Source organism: Strix uralensis, chromosome 13 (genome assembly GCF_047716275.1).
Source record: "Strix uralensis isolate ZFMK-TIS-50842 chromosome 13, bStrUra1, whole genome shotgun sequence".
In the NCBI taxonomy this organism is placed as follows: Eukaryota; Metazoa; Chordata; class Aves; order Strigiformes; family Strigidae; genus Strix; species Strix uralensis.
In genome coordinates, this window is record NC_133984.1 from 21,572,774 (window position 1) to 21,594,736 (window position 21,963).

The 21,963-nt window shown below is 38.3% G+C and overlaps 1 protein-coding gene across 3 annotated transcripts in view; it reads right to left on the reverse strand.

The window, feature by feature from the left end:
• Positions 1-21,963, reverse strand: part of AFF2 (ALF transcription elongation factor 2) — a 350,342-nt gene that overhangs the window by 263,388 nt on the left and 64,991 nt on the right. The window lies entirely within an intron of this gene.

Below are 21,963 nucleotides of genomic sequence, written 5' to 3' on the forward strand. Positions count from 1 at the left end.
AGAGGGAAAAATAGGAAAGAGGAAAGGAAAAGATGCATGCTTCAACTTGCACTGACAACCTCTCATGTGACAAGCATTAAGGGACACTTCTGTGCTTTCAACCCATATTTGATTTGTTATGAGGCTTTTGGCTCTGCTTTGTGTCGGTTAATTAGCTACCAAATTCCAGACTGCAATTTGAATAGCAGATTCAGAGTATGCACTGATGTTATCTACTGTAAGCAGTATTTCCCCGATAGCCTCTGGACATGCATGCACACACCCATGCACCCTCTATGTGCAAAGACATACAAACATACGTACTGCATATGTAACAAAGAACAGTTAATTCTCCTATTTCTGGCGAGAATGAATTAAATCTCCATAGAGCTCCACTGCACTTGGAAGATAACCAAATATCTACAACTTTTGCCTTTTTAGCTCAGCATGATGTTGTATTGAAAGCTTCACACCGAGAGATATAATGAGGAATGAACTGCACAGTGATGAGGCTTTAACAGTGTATAAAGTCACTGATTTCTGAGTGAAACCACAATTACTAATTTGAAGCACCAGCTAATTAAAACCACAGCTATGTATTTAGCCTCTTGTTATACCTACTGCAGTTTATAATTATGAGGACCTCTTTATCTACTCAATTAAAGTTCTTATGATTCAGGCAGGTTGTGTTTGAACCTGCAAGCCCTGCAGAGAGCACAGGAAAGCATATGTCTGTTGCCTGATGACTCCATGTATCCTTACACTCATATACTTGCTTTTGTACAGGGAAGGAAAGAAAAAAGAAAGACTAATGCCACAATGAGATCCCTAAATAAAAAATGAATTAATTGGTTGAAGCAATTCAAGATCACTCAGGCTTGGACTGAATAAGGTTTGAGTATGGCTCATAAACTGAATGCAAAGCCACCTACATAGGCTGAGCTGAATGATTACCATCCACATTTTCCTTTTGCAAGTTAGAAGGCTGAAAAGATGCCACATTTTATTTATTTATAACACCTCCTGATATAGTGACATCACTGGCACCAACATCAAGCTCCAGAACATTGTTATAATCATTCTTGGTATTTTTGCAGAAGCTATAGTACTATTTGCTGGTTTCCTGAGGGAGACAGAAAGGAAACTGTTGCAAGCAACAGTCACTTTACTACACTGTATGTGATCATGTTGCTGACATAATACTGCAAACCACAAGCGACTTGTTCACTAAAAGGTGAAGGGGGGAATAAGTCTCCCTTCCTTTTGTGGTCTAAATCAAGATTAAAATCCACAGGTACGGGAATAAGTACGTACAAACTGTTTCCTGATCTGGTACATGAAGATGAGGACAAGGTCGATTTCATCTCTCCCCACAACTCTTCTGGGGTCAGGGGCTGGTTTAGCCCAGCCCAGGAACAGTAGGAACACGTTGTATTCAGCCCTCTCATGGGAGACCTTTCCAGGGACTTTGCTGGCAGTTTGACCCAGACTGTGTGACTCTTGCAGCAAGATCAGATTATTATGAAGTTATAAGACCAGTCTTGACACCAGTGGAGTGGATCTAGTGTAAGCAGGATTTTATATACTCCATAAGTAATCTTTGCTTATGGGAGCAGTCCTATCCCTGGCACTGCCAGCATTTCACTTCAGAAGGAATTATTCATGAAAGTTAGAGCTGTGTTTTACAGCTTCCCAATGGAAACCTTGGCCTGGAGTTTCAGGGTGAAATCCTGGGCCCATTCAAATCAAACTGAATCTGGCCACTGAACACACAGATCACAGAATCACAGATTACAGCACAGAACAGATCTCACCCTTCATGTGAGGTTCCAGCACCTCATTATCTAGAAGCTGGCTCTGGTCTCAAGTATACAAAGTATTTAGGGAACCAAATGAGGCATTATGATGTATTATGATGAGAAAAAGCAGCAAAGGCTCTAAAACTATTTAGATATGTTTTGTGACACATTACAAAACCACAAATTCAAAGATGGTGAAAACAGCAGTAATTCAAAATGGCATAATCACTTTAAAAGACATTAACTTAAGCTAAGACAGTATTTGCAGTGTTAACAGCAAAAGGTTGAAAAAACAGTATTTTCCAATACAACATAGTGATGCATTTCTCTTTTAGAGCCTGTGTTTATGAAATATATCTTTTCCATGCACCCAAGAGGAGAGCACAAAGGCGCATCTCATGCTCGGGACCCCAACAATGTTTACAGACTACCGAACTGTGAGCATCCATTTTACAACACAAGCAAAGCCCTGTGAACTCCTACCTTTGCATCAATCCAAATCTCTGTCTCATATATTCTCTTGTGAGAACAAAAAAAAAAAAAAAAAAAGGTTCATTTTGAACTTTCCACTCACACAGTCAATGGCAGCCTTAAGTGTACAAAGTATCTATTCAAAAGGAAGTGGTTACTCATCCTGCCAGGTCAATTACTTGGCTTATTTTTCTGCAAATGTACTTTTGCTATGGGAATACTTGACAGGGTGCTGATTGTGGCTGCGGAAAGTCAAATATTATAAGATCATACACAGATTAGGATAACAACTTCTTTGGGTTCCTTGTAATCCAAAGAGGGATGCTGATTAGATCTTAAGGCTGCAGTGCACTGAGAACCTAATGGGATGCTCTCCAAAAACTCTTAATGCAGCCACAATGCAATCTCAGGGACTTATGTTTAGTAGTTAGCTTAACTAATGTTCTGTGAAATACAGATATGTGATTAGTGGTGAAGGTGTCAGTGAAAACTACAGTCAGATACCATGAGGAACACCAGAGTTCAGTCTGTCTCATTACTATGAGAAATACTTCATGACTCCTCTAAAGTCAGGAGAGTGGGAAATCACAAATACAGACTTCTGCAAACATTTAAAAAAAAAAAAAAAAGAGAGATTTAGAAGAAAACAGCTGCAGGCCACGACACTCCCTGTATCTGAGAGGGCCAGTTCCCTAGACACAGCTACATGACAATGTAGTTTAAATACATGAGCTTTATTGTTTTGTTACCACTTATTAGATTAATAATTGAATTTGAATGGGGAAGTCTGTACATAAATCTGAGAAGATCAGGAATAGTGAGCAGTAAGTACGCTACAAGAGCACACGAGACCACTGATCTACACATTACCAGCGTGCTAGACGTGGCAGAAAGAATAGTAACCATAACTGTATCATCGTTTTGATATGTTTAACACTGAGGCAAGATGCAAACTCATTTTGAATAACAGCATTTGATACTTAATCCTTTAAAATCAGACCATCATACATCCATTTGTCATTCTTCTCAGCTATGGACACCCTAAGGGCAGCGGTGAGCTGATACACTGTGACAGGCCAGGTGCTCAGCCTGTATGAATCCACGGAGTATCAGCGTGGCCCATAGAGCTGCACCCTTCACACCCACTGTGGCCCACGATGGCTGTGGGGACAATCCGGATCAAGCAGAGAATGGAGAAGGTGGCTGAGGCAGAAGGAGGTTATATCAAAGCAAAAGGTAACAGCCATGCACGTAGGTTTCGGATTGGAAGCTAAAAATGAGGATCTGGAAATAAGAGATGAAAGTCAGACGTGCGCTGTCTACAAAAAGAACTAGAAGAGGAATAAAATTTGGGGCACTGGACAGGACAGTGCAATCATCTGTGGTGAAAGGGAGAGGATGTGGTGCAAAAGAGCTGGTGGGAAAAGAAAAAAAACCTTTTAGGACATACTGCAACAGAGCAAGAGGTTAGAGGGAAGATTTAAAGAAAAGCTGAAGAAATAAGACCAACAGCCAAAGGCTGAGACCTGGCGTTTGGGGTTTATTTTCAAAGATGTGCTAAATAAAGCCACAGAAGTAGTCTCCCAAAGCGTGGAAGACTACGCAAGGCAGACAAGAGCCTGAAAGACAGGAGAAAGAGTAGAAGAAAAAAGTCAGACCAGACAAGTCTGAAGAAGTTGTCACTGTGATATCAAGAAAGAACAGAAGAGAAAAAAATGATCAAACACTTAATGTTGCAGAAGAATCATGAATGAGAACAGAGCACTACTCTGTTGATTCCCAATAGGGAAAGAATCAATAAAAAAGCTGGAGCAGAGAGCCTTTATAGCAGTGACAGACTACATCCACGAGGATAAATGAACAACATTCAAGAAAAACAGCATTTATCCACAAGTTAGGGAAGGAGATGCTGTTCTTAATAACATGTCTGAATACACAAAAATGCACACTATGATAACATCAAATATCCCCCTGTACTAGTTCCACCCCCCTTAAAATATCGGATATGCCTAAATGATGAAAGGAGTTCTCAAACGGAAATGTTTGTCATTTGTGGAAACAAGAAATAAACACAAGCTTCTAAACTAAGACACAGTAGATATAAAACGATATAAATTTGAGAACTGAAAGTCCTTTCCCAAGGTTATTTCTTCATAGTTCTGACTTTGGGACAGAATTGTTGCTCTGCTACAAGCACTCAGGAAGTTGGTGAGGTAAACTCAGAAACGGGGTTTTCTCAAAAGCTAACTCATATGCCTGCACAAGGTATTCAACATCCCAAATCAGAAACCACTCATGAACATATCTGACTTACATGAGAAATCCAACTCAGGTCAATGAAAATATTCCCATGCTTAAAATACATGCTTGCTTTTCCACACCAGGGCAATTCTTTTTCCAATGTGAATAAAAATGTAATGCAAAAAGCATTTCACCTGATAATCGAACTAGGTAAAAGACTACTTCTAGCAAATACATTACAATGGAAATGCACCTCTACATAACTCCAGATTTATCTCACCATAACTCCATTGATTTAATGTAAAAGCAGTGTACCACAATACTGTACAAGGGAAGGAGAACAGGCTTCCTTGGTATATCCAGACTCTCCTAGTACACACTCTGGTATTTCAACACATTTATTCCAAATTAAAAAAAAAAAAAAAAAAAAAAAAGGCAGCCTCAGGCCTTAAATTTCATTGCAGGTCTTAAAATGTATTCAATAAACGAGGGGAATTTCAATACCTGATCTTTAAGCAGATATATGGCCAATTCACCATATCTTCCCTGCTCATCTGAAGTCTTTGTTTCACATAATGATAAACATCATAAGCAGCACCACACTTAACACAATTCCTCTTCCTCTGTTTATCACCATTGAACTTGCACCTTTGTCCTGGTAATTTTACTACTTGACAGAGACCAATCAAGCCATGATAGAATAGCTTTACAACCTCTCACTATCTCTCATATTTAACATTTACTTCAATGTTTTGTTCTTCTTTATAGCACGAATAGTTACTGAAAGTATCTAGGACAGAACGTATCTATCACTGCACTTCAAGAAAAATGACTTATTTTAAAATATAGAATATTCTGTCTTTGATGTTCAACAGTTCTGTAGAGAAACACTTGAGATGGTCACTGGTTATCTATCCACATGAGCTAAATCTCTTAACAACTTGCATTAAAAACAATGCCATTCCTGTAGCACATTTGATAGAGAATACAGAAGATTAAAGCGTCTGAACAAAATAACACCCAAGATACCCCTGGGCAATTTATGGAAATTTAAGCTAGGAGGCTAAGGGTTTGGCTTATATTTGTCATATTCTTCCTTCTTTTTAGTTATTTCCCCCCTACATGAAGTACCTAGAAAATGTTATTTTCACTCAATTTTCCCCTCTTTTTGGTATTATGCAGCCCCAAAACATTTCCTTAACGTGAATTTGGAAGGAACGATTCTGGAGGAATGGATGACAGAGATAAGCTCCTGAATAGTAAGCGTATAAAGAATAGATGAGGTTTCAAAGGGGAGCATTTATTGTTTCCTGTATCATAGCACATTGTCTTTCAATATGATTAGTTATCAGTCTGAGTTATCAAAAACTGGGATGAAATAAAGCGCTTACGCAGTTATGCTTCATTGATGTCAGCTAGGGGAGCATGAAAATCTCCATGAAGTTGGGTAATTGATGTGTAAATCAGAGCTCAATCACTCTGTAATAGAAATGGTCCCACTGAAAGTATGGTGGTTGAACAGTATTGCAGAGGGGTGGGAAAGAAAGAGAGAAACAGAGTCAAGATAAGACTTATTTATTAAAAATTATAATAACTGGCAATTTAGACAATTTTCTCTTCAAGAGAGAAGTGCTGTCAGATATATTTAAATGCATGCTGCAGACCACTATATTTGGATATCCTTATTCGGCAATAATTAACTGTTTCTGTTTTATTAAAATGCTTGGGGACACTGTTACGGATATTTAAAAAGCAAATTAAATGAACATGTTCATCCTTTGAAAAGCAACATGTGTAAATGACATCAGCTATTGTAATTTGGTTAACAATGTGTGTTCAAGGTATGTTCTGGAGTCCTATTACAGTCTTCTTGTCAGTTCAAATTTGCAGTATAAGAAACAAAAGCAAAACTGAAGGAAAAGAGGGGAGAAAAAAAAAAAAGGAAAACTAAAGAGAAAAATGGTTATAATTGCAGCTCCAAAAGGACATTAAAAGACAAAGTCATTAGAATATCAGTCACATAACTTTCCAACACGTGATATTTCTAAGAGTAAACATCTGCTACATAAATAAAAGAGCTAGTTAAGATAACATCATGGGGTTATTTTTGTTGTCATTTTTTTTCTTTTAATAAATGAACACACATTAAGGCATTGATATCAACTTCCCAGAAACACCTGGAAACTGGTATTCTATTTATGACTTACACTAAACCACTGATAAACTGTTACAAACTTACATAAACGTGAAATTATTGAGCATTTTTGGCTTCAAATGAATGATATTCAGGACACAGGAGCTGGCTTAGGAAGCTTTATTAGATGGGTAATGTGCTGTGACTGTAAGGGGACTCTGATTACTAAAAGGGGGTTGAATAGGGAAGGAGTTTCAACCTAAATTCCGGATTTCGTTGCCCTTATGAGTTTAACAGGATATGACAGTTTCTTCTTTATTTATTTATTTATTTATTTAATTCTGTTGATCTCTGCTGGGATTTGAAGTTTCTTCAAAATTCACTGGTGGCAATGAATCCGTTAAGTCTTTGCCAAAGTATATACTATAATTCAAACATATTTCACAGCATATCTCCTAATGGCTTCCTAGCTGCCACCATATTTCACATGCCCATCAGCACCAGCATTCTATGTATTAATGTGTTACAGATGAATATAGTTGTGTGTAATTGCATGCTGTGCATTATTCTTTATACACATCAACCGCAAACATGGAGTGGTACTGCTACAAAGTGTGTGTTTGTACATATATTACTCCTGAGGCATAACACTAATTTGATGCAATTAAAGGTCTTCTAACAATGCTTGTACAGTCTGTTCTTCCTTCACCTGGATACCTCAAATTATGAAAAATTTCTTGAAAATGTCCAAGCTTCTTTTTTTACATGTACCATTCTCAAAGATTAAAATGTATTTTAATACATAGAAACACAAAAGTCTTTAATTTATTATCACTTAATGTGTACAGATTGCATGCTTATATCTAAGCTGAAAATAATTTTGGTCTTTACTTTTTTTCATATTTATAATTAAAATTTTTGTTTAATATTGCTACTCAGAACTTTCCTGGGCACCTGTAGGATGCCTCCTTAAAAACAGAGTCCACATATTTGTATTTTCTTGAAATTTTGGCAATGATCTGCAATAGACAGCTAACAGAAATAACTCTAGCCTTTTAAAACACATGAGAAAGCAATCATTGATTAACACAACCTTTTGGAGACAGATGAATCAGAAGACTCAACTGCTTGAGTATTTTATCACAGAAGTGCTTCCGTGTTACCCCTACAGCTCTAATAAATGCATTCATTTACTAACAGGCACCTCTACTCCCTTGAGCATTTTCACACGCTGTGCAGCTCTTTAACCACACGTTCTTAAACTTAACGTGTGCTGAAGAATACCACCACAGAAAAATTAAGAATTCAGTAGGATGACTATGTCATTCATCAGTTTTAGACCGAAGGAGAAGTGCATACAGGTCTCTGTGTGCAGTGCACACATACAGGCTGATTCAGAGACCCCACTGCACAGCAAAATAGTACTGTAAGCCTCATATAATTTAATTGATTGCTATTTAGGACACTGTTTGGCTAGAGAAATTATCTTCCTAATAAATTATTCTTCTCTCAGTTGAAACCCTATATAATTGCCTCCATTTGTTGTAGTACTATCTCCGGAAAGGAAAGACACGATCAAATAAATGCAAGGTGCTCTCGTTTCAGATTCAAGTAAACATGCATCCCCTTCTCAGTGCTGTTGTGAAATATATTGCCCATCCTGGGCACTAGCAAATTGCAGGAGATGCAATGATTTTGTGGCTTCATGAGACTTAATAGTCATCAGCTTGGAAAGAACCTAGAACGTTTCACACTACAAATTTTAAGCCTTCTTCCACTAGACCTTAAAAAGCCTCACAGCAACAAGGTCCCTGTTACACACAGTTTAGGAAAGAATACTAATATTTTGTACTCGTTTTTTCTAAACAGATTCAGAGTCAGCAGGTCAATAGATTATCATCATCATTGGCTTCTAGTGAGGAAGATAATCTGTAACAAATACTGCTCATGTCTTCAGCAAACATATAATGTTTGTGCCTCAATTATAAACAGAGTATAAAGTATGACAAAATAATTTAACCAAAGCAGCACAAAGTTCATCAGCATTGCTGATCCTCTCTAAGGGCATAGGTTCAACTTCAACCGATGCTACTGGCAATTTTCCCAGTGAATTCAATGAGGGTTGGATGGGACCTAGCCATTTAATAATGACAAAAAAGCCAGCTCTCATAATACAGCCAGCTCTAAGCAGCAGCAACTTACTGGTATAAACTGGCTTTTCTGTTATATTCTTCATGCTAACAGAAATTTTTTTATCCACTGCCAATATTTTTAAAAGTTTTAAGTACAAACCAGCATATCCCAGAGCTACAGAGTTTCTATGGTCATTAGTTACAAGAGATATGGACTGCATAGATTTCCTGGTTGAGAAATGCAAATTAAATTGAATTTAGGAATTTCTTTAAAAAAAAAAAAAAAAAAAAAGAGATAACACATGAGCTTCCCAATCTACCTTGCAGGCCATTATCACTTTGAGCTAAAGCACAATTTTCTGTTTTGTTATTTTTTTAGTGATGTTATAGACTGTACACGACATCTCAGCCAACTGACTGGGGAATAATCAAATTTGCCTCTATCCCACAGTAGGTATCTCACACACACACACACATATATATACCAGGCAGCAGATCACAGGCCTTGTCACTGAGAAAAAGTAAAGCAAATGTACCACACTCCCTGAAAAAACAACACCCTGAAATTTTAACTCAACATGAAAATGCTGTGCTATTAGGGATATGGCATGTAGGTGTTACTGACACAAGTTTGAGATGTGCCCTGGAATTTGAAAGCTAAAAATGAACACTTAAAAAAACCTGTAAAATAATTTCAGTTCTTTAGACAGAGCAAAATCTTAGCACGATCTTCTTTAGACTGGCCAAAACTACAACCTCATGTCTGAAATTATCTGAATTTTTAAGATGGGTGTGACGCAAATGATTATCCCAGTACTGCAGTTTCCAGAGCCAAACAGAAATTATATCGGTTTCCCCAATTATGTTTTGAATGTCTTTGAAATCTCACATGTATAACTGACTTCATGAATGACAGAAATATCACAATAAAGAAAACATGGCCATTTAAGGCCAAATTCCCAGAAGAAAGTAAGACCAAAGCTCTGTTTAAGCCATCCTGCCTCTGACAATGGCCAACAGCAAATGCCCAGTAAAGCCCCTAGGAACAGAGCAAAGCGCTCCCCAAAATACCGAGAAATTTTTGGCACATGAAGCTATGTGTTAAGTACAAAGGACCTGGTATCTTTATATTTAACACCTCTAGAAGACTTTTCTCCAAAGAATGCTCTCAAACTGAATACTCTGTGGCAAGGAGTTTCACAACCCATCTGAAAATTATTGCCTTATCTCAAACTAGGTTTAACACTCACATAGGTCTGAAAACTTGACTGATTTAACAAGATTGTTTGCATTTTATTGAATACATGAGAAGAGAATTCACATGCATTTTCTGGGGGCACCTACACTTATTACAGGCAGACAGGAAGCTCCTGTGCTCTTCGGTCTGGAGAATCTCAGGTGTACATCCCATGGCACTAACTATACCATGCATTTTCAAGATCAGACACATGGATTACGGCATCCTGAATAACAGTTATTTACACTCCAAACCCTCTATATTTTTGTCCCTTCTGCTGTCAATCAGCAAATGAATATCACTTATTTTCATAACATGAACACAATGTGTTATTTAATAAAAGTGCATCCTTTTTAAATTCCCTACCATCAACCATTTGTCTAATAGAAATATTATACTATGTAACATGCAAATATTAAAATGCAATGTAAGTTGAGTCATACTCATTGGAGGCTGGCCAACTCCAGCACATTTCAGTATTTAATAATAAAATAGTCTAGTGTAAAAATATGTAAACTAGCTTCCATCCTGCTTTAATACTCACTTAACATGAGAAGAAAGTGAATGCAGTTTTGTTTAAATATTAAACATTACATTTCTTCTTTTGATTATTAAAGTATTATTAAAGCTAAATGAAAATGCGTTTGCAACCTCCTTCCTCTGAAGTCTTAGGTCACTGTTATCACTAATATTTTGCCCCTGCAGCTGGCTTCTTTGGGGGATCTGAAAGCTCTTTATGAATCAGAGAAGTCATGCCTGATTACACCTCTGGGAAGGAGCAACTACTGTCAAGCAAAACAACTGAGGGAGCGAAAGTTTAAAGCGAGTTGATGACGGCCATTCAAGAAGTAAGAGATGGCTGTGAGAAGAAAACTGAAGAGTCCCGACTCTCAGACATAAAACTTCACTGTAAGACCAGCTGTAACTTGCCTCCATTCATCCACTACTAAACTCTGAGATGACAACCATCAAGCTGAAATTTAAGACTATCTAACAATACCATATAGCAAGAAGGAATTATCTTTATGTGCGTTTCCAGAACATTGGGTCATACACCACAAGACAAGTTTTCTCCTGCTGAATGTCACTGGGAGAGGTCAGCAGGGATGTTCTTATTACAGTTGCTGGAAGGATGGAGTGTATCAAATGATTTAATTTTGTGTAGTGCCCCACTTACTTTGACAAACTGATACTGCACAGGGCATAATGTCATTAGGTGATTAAAGTACAAAAGCACTCAGCTTCCCACCTCCTTTCATCCCAAGGCCCTGCAAAAGTGCTACTGCAGCAGGCTTGAAACTGGGAAAAGTTGTGGCTGCAGAGGCAATACAGGCCCAGTAAGATAAAACACCAATCTCTTCCTCTCACCAGGACCTCCCATCCTGGCAGTGACCAGATATAAGCTTCACAGTCCCCCTGAGAGAGCCCGCCTTCCCCTCGGCCTCTTGAAGCACTCTCAGAACTGGCAGTAGCCCAAAACCGCATGTGACCTTCAAGCGTCATGGCCATGGTCCTCTGACCCCAACAACAAAAGGACTCTGAGTTAAGCTGTACTGACAGTAAAGTGACATGATACAATCGTGAAAGTATGATGTACTTCTACTTTTCAGCTGGTATTGCCTTTGAAAATAACTAACGTTGAGCTCTCCTCATTATGCCAAATGTATTAAATCCTCAGTACCCACGGTAGGAAATGTGTGTTTTGTCACACACACTCTTTAATGTGACAGAAATACAAATTTATGTTTTCTTTCATACAAATACCTAATGGGGTTTGAATAAAATAAAATAAAATCTGCACATTGCCATGTGGAAATTAATTTTAAAGAACTGTTTATCAATTTAATTCCACTGATAGTAACAGACAGATTTATGAGGCAATTAACTAAGTATTTGTTTTTTCACATTTCAATTCATTATAGTAAATTAACAATTTTCCACTTGAAAGTCTTGCATTGCAACACTGAAAGACTAAAAAAAAAAAGTGTATATTACTGTTGGTCTAGGAAGGATTCTCTGACTTTTACAATGTGGATTATTCTCCTCACATTAACTTAACATACTGTAATTCAACCCCCCCCCCATTTCTGTATTACCCCAGAACCTGTCATTCTTTAAATGCCCATTTCAAGCAATCAGACATAAATAAAGAATAATTACAGCTCTAAAGCCAATGTAACATCTGTTCAAGCAAACAATCCTACATTGTGGATTTTATAGCCACGTAACACCCACCTATGGTTAAGACAAGCCTGAGAGACAAACCCAAGGGCCTTGACAGATCTAGCCCGGCCTCCTGAGCCACAAAAGCCCACCATCAGACACCACCACCTAAAGAGCTGATGGAGGGAGCAAAATGAACCAAGCCTAACATTAGGTTAAACACCAAGTAACAATTTCTCACAGGAAGGGTCAACCTTTACTCTAAGGCAGCTCACCTCCATGGCCAGCACAGCCCAAACCCTCAGACAAGGAGGTCCCGGCAAAGCTGCCGCCCTGCGCACCGGGAGAGCACAGCGCCTCCCACTAACAGCCTCTACAGAAGTTGGCACGTCATTAGCTATGATTCCCAAAATTGCAGATGTATAGCCACATTTCACATCTCCCTTTACTTAGCTTGACGATTTAAACATTTTAATTCATGATTTCAGCTTCAAGGAGGTCATCAGGCTGTGGCTGTGTGGATCTCTTCACCATGGCAGGCCGGTATTAAACACACTAAGCAGCAGTCAGAAGACAGGACTACAGCTTTATGTTCTTTTAACTGGTATTGTACCAAATTAGTATCAGGAGGAATATACTCTATAAATATAAAAGCATCTCCTTATATGACTCCTTGGATTCTTTTCTCCTCTGTGTCGGTGTTTCACTACCCAAACGGAAATAGTCTGGTCCCTCCATACCTCAGCTTGCCCTTATGGAGAGCAGGTCTATCAATACTTATTGATCTCATAGGTTTCTGCCAGGTCAACTCATCAAGGATGAACCCTCCTGAGGAAACTGGACCAACTACATTCCTGACTTCTGCCCAGATTCTGGCTAAGTATTTCCTGGAATAAAATAAAATATAGTTTGCCTACTTTTTAAAAATTGTCCTGTTAATTCACTGGATTACAGCACAATCATATCAGAGCATTAGTCTAAATAGGATTTTGTAGCCAGATCTGATCTAGAAGATTTAATGTTTTACAGGCCTGCATCTCATAACACTGACAGAAATCATCAGGCAAAGGGAGAAGACAGGACTGCCTGCCACACCGAATGATGAGAACCTGTGGTTCATCAAATAGCTCGCTCATTTTTTTTCATTGTTAGTTTTTACAAATTTGGCAAAAACAACAGGGAACAAAGGCTCTCCTAACAGCTATTAATTCAAAAAAATGTGCAAACATTAGTTAATCGGTTAATTGTCATTAGCAACATGCATTCTGAATGGAGAAACTGAGGCATGGAGAGACTAAGGGACTTGCTCACGGCTACAGGATGAACCAGTGACAGCAGTGGGAGTGCAACCACTTCCCATTACCCATGCCTTAGTCCTGTTACCTACAATTCGATTAACCTCCCTTTCTAATGGTAAGGAGCTACTATTACAGCATCTCTACTTGCACTACCTACCAGAAAATATACCCTCCACGTATCATGCTGTGAGGGATAAAACCTAAACTGAATGTTACTATTAATACTCTATTTATAATGTTTGTCTCTTTCTAGTTGTAACACCATCACAGCCACCACCAGCAAAGTAAGACTTCAGTTTAAGCACTTGGGAGGCTAATAATTACCAAATACTAACAAATTTTAAAAGTACTCCAACTGACTAGTAGAGAGGCATTAATTCTTGATAAATTCTCCATACATTATTATTTATCAAGTTCTTAAGCACTGCATAGTATGTCATCCTATCAACCTAACAGGTTAAAACATTAAATATAAGCACAATATTTGAGCATCATTAAAAATGCAGACAGCAAATTGGTATTGCTCTTTATCCTTTTTACTTTTAAAAAACCCACCAAACAAAACAGTAAAAGAAAATCAGTACATCAGTGACCCCAGTACAAGGCATTTTCTGGAGACTAATGATGGGCTGGGATAGATGGCCCTCACTTGTACTTTAGGTTATCGGCTCCTCCCATCTGATCATTAATTCCCCAGGAAATGCCTTTTGCTTCAATAGCTTTTGCTTAAATAGATCACCAGTGAGGGAAAAAAAAAACCCATGCCACTAGAAATTAACTGCTGTAGAGCCTCCGAGTTGCATCTGCCATAATTTGCACATAAAGACTTTACAGGTGACTTGCAAAGGCCTTTTTAATTGTATTTCCAACTCCTCCTTTTTTTCCCTTAGCATGGTAACAAAGGCAGCCAGTAGGCAAAATTTGTGATGCTCCTTATAAGCTTGCAGAGAATGTTTGGAAAGGTTTTTTAAAATGCTTTCCACGAGCTCTCATACATTAAAAAGTGGAGGATAGTGAGCCTTAATTAAGAGCTTCTTTTTAACAGTGTGAATTTCCAATACATGAAACAGCATTAGGCCCCTGTTTTATCTTCAGGGGAAGGGAAAGACAGGAGAGAAGGAGAAAACAAGCTTTCAACCCCTACTTAAATAGCAAAAAAACCCTAAAAGAGCATATGACCAACTCCTTATTTTGTTTGCAAGACACGTATAATATCAGGATGCTGTGGAGAGGCCCTGCATCACTCAAGTTTCATTATCATTACAAAATATAGCAGAATGCCTCTACTCAGAAGTTTATTATCATAAATAATTAAAACAAAACTATCCTTATGGTATGAAATAAACGAACAAAGTACATTATAGGATGCATTTGTTCTGGGTTTTATAGCTGTTTGCTGGCTCCCTACATCAGAAAATTCTGGAATTTGCAATCACTCTCCTGATCATTAGTCTGAATCGGAAAAATTTTACTGCAGCTGGCTCAAACGACTTGTTCTGTCAAAAACAGGACCATAAGCGCTCTTTACTAGTTACACATGCAACATATATTTTTGTGATAAATCAGACTATGTGATATGCAAAATGTTAAAAGAAAATCAAAGCGTAGGATTGATTTCTGAGAAAAACAAAGAAAAAGGAGAGAAAGAAATTCTAGCTCTAAAATTAAAAAGATTGTTTGATTTCTAATTACAAAAACATGCTAAAGTACAGATGAAACGATTAAATCTCCACAATACTCACGCTAACAGTATATTGTTCTCATAAGCTTGAAAGTGTTGGGCACACTCATGTTCTTTGAAGTTTTGCTTTGTTCCTTTGACTTATTTTATGCAGGTCAAAGATCACCATCACTGCACATATCTGTCACTGAAGGATAATAACGCTACAACTCAGTTTGGAAGCAGGCTAGGCTGGCATGTTAAACTAGCAACAGACACATCAATCTTACTGTTCTTGAAGACCGCGCAGTTCAGCGCCGGGAGGTTTGAACTCGGAACTAATGATAGTTACTAGTTTCTGCATCTTGATGCACCACGTTAGGTCTCTCTTCTTTTGAGCAGCCTGTCCCTATGGACAAGCAAAACATGCCAGGAAAGCAAATTATCCTGATAATCCAGCAAACACTGACAGAACCCAACTGGAGAGCAGCAGGATTGTAGGGAAGCACGCAGAGACCTATGGCAGCAAAAAAGAGCTTTCCAGGGAAAAGACTAGGAAAACAGAACAGTCATCAGCAGTTGGGTAATAATCATAATTTGTGAGAACTGGAAGTACTATGATTATTTGTGCAGTAGCACGGAATGTGAAATATTGGAGCATACCTATTGTCAGCTAAGTAAGTGATAAACACCAATCAATAGGCAGGTCAGAATATAATCCCTCACTCATCAACTGGAAGTAAATTTTCTTATATATTATTTGACCATGATAAACTGGGAGTTCAATAGTTGGTTTTTTTACCTAAGAAAGCAGTGTCCAACATGAATACTTAATGCATTTACCTGCCAGTCCTTTGCATACAGCAAGTTCAATCAAACAAACCCAAAGGGGTGTGGTACCCGGTGAAAGTCCAATCTGTTTTACACTTACAAACAAATGAAATCAATCAATGTATGCTTATCACAAAAAGCAGCCACATTCCTGTCTCAAACTCATCTGCCAAGGCAAGCATAAGAATTTTATACATTAAGACAACGGCGTTTCTTAGTGCCAAAAGCAAGGGGAGGAGAGGTGAAGTTTCGTGTTCATACCTTCGCTCGTCAACACAAGGCTCTGGTGTCAAACACCAAAGAGGATGTCTTTGCTGAGGATTTTTGGTTAAGTTGAGCCAGATTTCAGAGTAGGTACACGTGTGTAGATGTGTTTACCCTGCACCAGTTTCTTAAATGCCCTCATGTTACACTTCCCAGCACCTCAACTACCAGAGGGGGAAATTAAAATGTATAATGTAAAAATCGTACACATAAGTGCTTGAGAAACCCAGGAGGCAAACGGGTATCTTTTGTGTTGAAACTGTTGCAGCATTCTAAAGCAAGGAGAGGAAAAGCAGCTCACAGATGAAGCAGGGAGTTTAACGGGCTACAATTTTCTCATACAACATGGAAATGGAAATTGCAAAAACGGCAAGAACATATTTGTTTCTAGTTCCATTGGGTCATCATCTCCTGCAGGTGTCTAAAGGCAAGTACGACATTCCAGTGTGCAGTTTCCATTCTTTCTATCCCAAGCACAGCTCAACAGTCTTGCGGATCAGCTTTCCCTCTTTGTGCACCAGAACCAAATCCCTTCAAAATGAAGTGGAAGCTCTCTGCTGACCTCAGCAAACACTAAATCAGGCCCTAGTGCATTCAAACGATGGCTTTACTTTGCAAACAGATAGAGAGTATTTATCAAAATCACATCAAAATACATAATGTCACACACAAGCATAAATTACTTTTAAACATATACACACACATATATATTGTACCTTCTTTACATAGATATTTCCACTGAATCATTGTTAAGGAAGAGGGCAGAGGAGGGGGTGGGGATGCAATCTCTTCACCCTCAAAGCACCCATGTACTACTATTCCTTGGGAAACTCTGCTCCGAGAAGCACTCTAGGGAGCCAACTACGGCTGCATTACAATACAGAAACTGTGTATAGTTTCATATTCACAAAAATAATTTTTTTTGCACTTAAAAGGCAGAACTGGTGAGAGAGAAAAATATTAATATATGTAAGATTTTTTTAAATGGGAAACTCTGAACAGAGCCATCATCAGCTACTCTGTAATCACAGCACATAACAGCTCAAAATCATTACTAAAGCTGCACAGACTGAAAAAAAAAAATTTAAAAAAGAGAAATAACACTGAAATTATTAAAGCCAGTTTGGTGCCCAGTAATACAGTTGACCTCAGAATCAAACAAGCTGCTGGTCTGTTAGGGTGCAAGATGAAATACCCTACAGGAGTTTAAATTCCAATCCTAGCTTAGGAGTTTCTCTTAATATCAAAGTAGCTTCTTAGGAAAGCAAATGAAGTACATTACCTCTGGTAATGGTAACCATTTACTCCTTGAAAAGCCTTGAGAGAGCTCTCACACAGGGTAGCCTATGTTTTATTAAATCTTTTTGCATAGTTTTATTTTCAGGTCATATAACCTGAAGGACAAAGGATTCGCTTAAACTTTTTAAAGCATTCTGATTTTATCAAGGATTAGTTGCTCTGATTCTTCAATAATTCAAGACTCATCCTAACAATGTACCGTGTTTAAATGTGAGCAGCATTAAAGCAGAACATATTTACAACATATTTCTATTGAATCCCAAATGCTCAGCACAAACAAACCACTGGCAATACAATCAATATGAAGACCTCACTAAGATCTTCAATTATTCACATTTGTTGTTTATACTAAATAGAATCTCAATACGATAAAAACTTATTTAATTGTATGGCATGAGAATATAGTCACATCTGCCTATAGGTAGTTATTTTGCTATTTAGAAAATGAGAAACAGAAAGAGGGAGACAGACGTTCCCTCTTAACTCACTGTTTTTACAGTTATATCGAATAATAAACTATAGCTGCCTTGTGCCCTAAAGTTGGCCAGAAAAGTCATATTAATCGATCAGCTAAGTTGTGCATACAGATGCCTTGTTTTGCAGAAGTAGATCAGTGATCCACTACATATATTTAAAGTAACAAATAATATATCTACTACTTTTAAATAATTCTTAAAATAATTAAAATGATGCAATTATCAAGGTGCTTCTATTGGGAACCTCTCATGGTCATTTTAATGCTTATTTTGGCATTATACAAAGCAAATATAGAACCTTTACCCCAGACATTGGGTAGGATCAGAGGTCATGAGATCTGATCCACACAGGTCAACACTGGGACATGCTGGGTAATATATACGACAAAGGGACCAAGAAGGGAAAACAACTACAGGTTTAGTTTGAATTCCTGCTAATGACTGAAAAGATGGGTCTTTTTAGAAAAGTGATGCTTGACATAGAGACATGAATTTCCCTCCATTTGCCAGATGAAACACACTGGTTTTATTCTTCATCATGATGTACCTCTCAGTCTTCTCAATAGGAATGAACAATTCCTGATACCAAACTGCTCAATCAAACAAAAGTGGGCCTCCCCTGCGTAGCTGGTTTATTCCCTACCTCCTCTAACACTTGGAAAGGATTCAGACAAGAGCTACAAGAGCTATTAGAGCGCCTGGAAAAACTTGCCTTACAAGGAGAGACTACAGCTCAGTCTATTTAGTTCATAAAGGAGAAGGTTAAGAGGCAACCTGATCACAGACTATGAATACTTACACAGGAAAGAGATTGCTGGGAGCAGATGGGTATTTAATCTAGCAGAAAAAGGCGTAACAGGATCCAGTGCTTGGAAGCTGAAGCCAGTCAAATTCAAACCAGTTTATGCAGCATCAATTTTCAATGATAACAAAATAATAACTATTTTAACAACTTAACTAGAAAAGCAGGGGAATCACTGCCATTTGCAGCCTTTAAACAGGCATTGGGAGTCTTTCTAAAAGACACACTACAGCACAGGGGGTTTGGCACAGGCCCTGCTAGAGGGATGAAACAAAGCCTTCTCCAGCCAAGCAGTACAGCTCTCCTCTGCCTTTACCTCTGCAGCCCAATGGGGGGGCTCCATTGGGTGCACTTCTGGGGTCTGAGCTGCTGAGAAAGCCAGACCTGTTCATAAACGGCCTCTTCCAACCCCACAATACTCATCACAGGAACACAACAAAGCTGCACAACCAGAAGTTTCCAGGATACACACTGACATTCACAAACTTGTGCACAAAAAAGATGTTGAAGTTCTAAGCCACAATGCAGACAGAGATTCGGAAAGGATCTGAGGTGAAAAACATAAAACTCAGCCTAGCAGACACAAAAGATACAAAGCGATGCACGTGAATCCATCACTGTTATACTGATCCACAAGACAGTAGTTATTCATGTAAGTTCTGACCCACCAAAATATATTAGGCTATTCCGTTGCCTTCCCCCAGACAGCCCCTCCTGCAAAAGCAGCAGTTGCCCATCTGCAACTGGACCACGGTGCCAGTACATGAGGTCTTGTGGAAAAGCTTTGCACTCCACCGCATCTTCCTCAGTAAGGACTGGACTGACTTGTTTCGGGCAGAAATGAAATAGTTAAATCTTACTGAGTTGCTAGGAAAAATACTATCAAACCAGTTTATATCTTACTGTATTTCCTTTCCATTCAAACCGTATTATGCTGCATACCATTTCATCACTCCACAATGCCACAAACTACCTTTTAATGCAAAACAAAGCTTTTCAATGTAAAGCTCCATATCGTAATCCAGAAGAACTTTTCTTATCTATTTCGACAGCAAATCTTTAGTGGCAACCACATGTTATTGTGTTTTAGGGATTGAGACTTTTGTATGAACATGCTGATTGTCTCCTTGAGACATATATAATCAGCATTTTGTGCCAAGAAACACTTGCGCCAACAGAGACTTATACCATTCTGAAATGTTGTTGGAATTGAAAATGTATATTTTGGCTTATTTCCTTAAGCCTGCAATAGCAGGAATTTCTTAGGGGTTTTTTATTATTTTATTTTTAACTTCATTCTCTTCTCAAATTCTCAGAGGTTGAACAAAAAGTCAAAACACATGTTCTGAAAGAAAGCAGCAATACCAATAAAATAATTCATTCTGATACACCAGTGCTACCTAATACTGAACCCTCCTGGAATACTGACATCTGCCTCAGAAACTATTTGGTCACTTCTGCCTCTGTCCATGGCTGAAGAGCTGTGCCTATACGCTGTCTACTCAGTAGCAGGCAGCTGGGAAAGTGGAAAGGAATGCGGTTTTTTAGATAAGTGAGTGGGTGACTATGAATCTTATACATCAGAAACAGAGCAAACACAAAACCAAACAAGTGTCTATTTGTGTATTTCAGCAGTTCTCGAATGTCAGTTTACTGCTCAGAGGAATTGCAGGAGTAACATGTTCAGTATTCAGAGAGCATCCTGTCACATTTGCTGCAACAGATATTTTTAACTCCCTTTTGCTCCATATGTAGAATGTGCAAATACACAAAAGAATGTCTTAATTGGTCCTGCTTTATATAAATGAATAATGGGCTAAATGGGTTGAAGTGAATGCCATATTTATCTCTCCACTGAGGAAAGACATGATGATTCAGAAACAGTGAAGCCAAGAGGATTCAGAGCCTTACTCACAAGTGGAATATATATCTCCTGTCAATACATTATGTATTCCATTTCTACTACAGCCCCCTAAAGGCACAAATAGAAAAAGAGAAGCAAAATCTAAATGTTTCATTTCTGCTCAACATACATTCATGGATGTGGGAGGTTTTTATACTTGCTTTCAGGACTTAGGAATCAAATCTCTAGAGCTCTTTATTTTACTGAGTTTTTGTAAATACTAAACTCTCCAGTGTTAGTTTCATCATTTGATATTACCATTGCCAAAAGACATTTTATATTCCTAGGAAGAAGAGGCTCAAATAACACAAAAAAGGCCTGAACTTGCCCTTACTCACATGAGCAATCCCACTCAAGCCAACAGCTCTACTTGGCAGCTGCAGCATCTTTCCAATTAAGCAGAGATACTTCTTACCAGGCATTGAAAAGCACACACGCAAATAAAAACCCAACAACTTAAAAAATTTTACTTTTTTCCTGCTTACATGCTCCCACATATGACTACTGATTAAAAACTGACGTAATCTGCATATGAAAACTTCTTGTAAATGCTCTTCTCAAAAATACAAGCATCACCACAGAGCTCCAAGAGAAATAAAAAGTAGGATGTGCAAGACTGGATTGGTATTTTGATTCTGCTGATTCTGGAAGCTGATATTTTCAAGTGCTGCTGGTCTGGTTGGATTTTATAATTACACTAAGCAGAAAGCAAGTCTCCTCTACACTCGCCCCGCCAGGCAGGGAATCACTTTTAGGGCTGGTGGAAAAGTGGAACATCTCATTTCCATTAATCTGGCTCATAGCTTCAGATTCATAGATGGCATTAGCAGAGCACCGCTTTCAGCCAGAGTGGAAGTTCAGCCTTGTGTTTAACTCTGCATTAACTTGAGCATGACAGAGTAAAAATGCAGGAAGGATGGCAAAAAAAAGTCATCTGGTAATATTTTTTCAGCAGAAGGAAAAGCTTTACAAAATGTATAGGTTCAGTTATTCCCAAAGCAGTGTTTTGTTAGTAGCATAGTTGTGCATACAGTGCCATGGCTGGAGGATTGCCTTGCCCACGGCAAGTAAGGTAAAGCCTCAGGCACATGTAATTTAAAATTCATTTCTACTCTAGCAGACAGCTTCAGACCAGCACCTATTTTTATTTTATAAATACAGCGCTCTCAATTTGCATTCCTGTGGTCCCTAGGAGCTAACACTAAAACCATCTTATGTTCTAGGTGTGTTTTAGAAAATAATACACAATTGTGTCTTTAAAATCCATCAGCACA